Raw genomic sequence first — 3,389 nt, forward strand, 5'->3', positions numbered from 1 at the left:
TTATGTAATAGTATACACTGTCTTATTTGTGAATTTTTGTCAATAATGACTTTTTGTAATAATTGAATAATTTCCACTTTTATGTCATAGTATACACTGTCGTAATTGTGAATTTTTGTCAATTATGACTTTTTGTAATAACTGAATAATTTCCACTTTTTTTGTCATAGTATACACTGTCGTAATTGTGAATTTTTGTCAATAAATACTTTTTGTAATAATTGAATCATATACACTTTTATGTAATAGTATACACTGTCTTATTTGTGAATTTTTGTCAATTATGACTTTTTGTGATAATTCAATCATTTCCACTTTTATGTCATAGTATACACTGTCGTAATTGTGAATTTTTGTTAATAAAGACTTTTTGTAATAATTGAATTATTTCCACTTTTTGTCATAGTATATACTGTCGTAATTGTGAATTTTTGTCAATTATGACTTTTTGTAATAATTGAATAATTTCCACTTTTATGTCATAGTATACACTGTCGTAATTGTGAATTTTTGTCAATTATGACTTTTTGTAATAATTCAATAATTTCCACTTTTATGTCATAGTATACACTGTCGTAATTGTGAATTTTTGTCAATTATGACTTTTTGTGATAATTCAATCATTTCCACTTTTATGTCATAGTATACACTGTCGTAATTGTGAATTTTTGTTAATAAAGACTTTTTGTAATAATTGAATTATTTCCACTTTTTGTCATTGTATATACTGTCGTAATTGTGAATTTTTGTCAATTATGACTTTTTGTAATAATTGAATAATTTCCACTTTTATGTCATAGTATACACTGTCGTAATTGTGAATTTTTGTCAATTATGACTTTTTGTAATAATTGAATAATTTCCACTTTTATGTCATAGTATACATTGTCATAATTGTGAAATTTTGTCAATTATGACTTTTTGTAATAATTGAATTATTTCCACTTTTTTGTCATAGTATACACTGTCGTAATTGTGAAATTTTGTCAATTATGACTGTAGTGTAGGCTCTTGTGGGTGTAGGAAGGAAGAAGACGGGGTCGGCGTACTGGGACTTGTGAGTAATCTTTTTATTCTTGTTTCTCAATAAACAAACAGTGTGAACGTCGCACAACATAAACTTCAGCATAATCTCTCTTTTTCCATATCACTCGTCGGTTTGGGCAGGTCCTCTTTGCATGTGTCAGATCTTTCGAGTACCAGTGGTGCGTGTCTCTCTCTCCCTCTCTCTCGTCCCGCAGCGGCTTTAATGCAGTCTCTCCACGGCAATTACTGCAATGAGACACAGGTGTTTGTGATCTGCACTTGACCTACTTACTCACCGCTCGGTTCCGCCCTCTCTCTCCCGCTGCAGACCTTGTGAAACCACGCCCCCTCCGCCACATACCCCCACCGCCCGACTCAGGACGGGGAGCCTGCAGTCAGATCAGTCAGCGGGCTAGCGAGGTCCGAATAATTAGGCACAAACCTTCTGTAATATCCCGCTAGCCCCAGAAACTGTCTGACCTCCTTTTTGGTCTTAGGTCTTGAACAGGTCGCAACTGCTGCGGTCTTATCAATTTGGGGACGCACCTGACCATGACTCAAGTGGAAGCCCAGATACCTTACCTCCACCCGCCCAACCGCACACTTCTTCGGGTTGGCCGTGAGCCCCGCCCTTCTCAGCGACTTCAGGACAGCACGCAGGTGCTGCGTATGCCGCTGCCAGTCTGCGCTGTAGATGATGATGTCATCGAGGTAGGCGGCGGTATACGCAGCATGCAGCCGGAGAATTCGGTCCATCAGACGCTGGAAGGTGGCGGGAGCTCCGAACAAGCCGAAAGGAAAGGTGACAAATTGAGCAATCCAAACGGCGTGGTGAAGGCGTTTTTTTCTTTGGTCATTGGAGACAAGGGGATCTGCCAATAACCCTTAGTTAAGTCCAGTGTCGAGTAAAATCGAGTGGTCCCTAGCCGATCAAGCAGTTCGTCAACCCTTGGCATTGGATACGCATCAAACTTCGACACCGCGTTTACCTTTCGGTAGTCCACACAGAACCGGACCGAGCCATCAGGTTTTGGAACCAAAACTATTGGACTCTTCCATTACCCTGGCCCCATTAACATGGCCTCTAATTCAGTCTGAACTACTTTTTTCTTGTGTTCAGGTAACCAGTAGGGCTGACTGCGAACCACCACGCCCGGCTCGGTCTCAACGTGGTGCTGAATGAGGTCATTGCGACCAGGTAGGGGCGAAAACACGCCGGCAAACTCCGCCTGTAATGTCTGTACGTCAGTGAGCTGGGACAGCGAGAGGTGATCTGTTGTACAGCTGTTTTTGTCTGTCCTGAGCCTGTAGCAAATTCTCCATTGATAGCCGTCCCAAAGTGTGGAGTTTTGTTCTCAGGTCCAGGACATACTGAATTTCGTTTTTACTCACGGACGGTCCGTCCTCCCAAGCCTCCCTAAAGAGAAGCTCGAAGGGGGAAAACCCCATGGAGGCTTGCGGGACCTCGCGAACAGCAAACAACAGAGGTTCTAGCCACTTATGCCAATTTTTAGCGTCCTCGTGAACGAACTTCCGAATCATGGTTTTCAACGTGCGATTAAAACGTTCCACCAGACCGTCTGTTTGTGGGTGATAGACGCTGATGCAAACGGATTTAATGCCCAACAACTCGTAAAGTTCGCGGACCGTCCGTGACATGAACGCCGTGCCTTGATCGGTGAGAATCTCTTTCGGGATTCCAACCGGGAGATTAAAGAAAACAACGCGCTCGCGACACTTTTCGCCGAAATAGTGCGGAGCGGAACTGCTTCCGGGTATCGCGTTGCATAATCCACTAGGACTAATGCAAAGCGATGCCCCCGTGCTGACCGTTCTAATGGCCCGATGAGGTCGATACCAATTCGTTCGAAGGGGACCTGCATCAGAGGAAGTGGGCACAATGGTGCTTTTGGGGTGGCCGATGGATTCACCAACTGACATTCACGACACGACGCACACCACTTGCGTACATTCTCGTGAATGCCCGGCCAGAAGAACCGGGCCATGAGACGTTTATTGTAGCTGCGTGCCCTAAATGCCCGGCCATCGGGTTAGAATGAGCCGCCTGGAAAAGCATTTCCCGGCGGCTTTTAGGAATTAATAACTGGGTTGTATCCTGCTTTGACTGGGTGTCTTGGGTCACCCGATACAACCTATCTTTTATAATCGCAAAATACGGAAAGGAGAGCAGTTGACCAGGATGGAGGAGATGGCCGTCGATGGAACGGACCTGACTAAACGTATTTTTGAGCGTGTCATCCTGGGACTGTTCCAGGGGAAAGTCATCGCGGTCTGTGAGCACCGGTGTCTCCAGCTCGCTCGTTTCCCCTGAAACCGCCGCCAGAGGTCCCGGTTCCGCCTCG

The sequence above is a fragment of the Gobio gobio genome (assembly GCF_949357685.1).
Source record: "Gobio gobio genome assembly, chromosome: 15".
Classification (NCBI taxonomy): Eukaryota; Metazoa; Chordata; class Actinopteri; order Cypriniformes; family Gobionidae; genus Gobio; species Gobio gobio.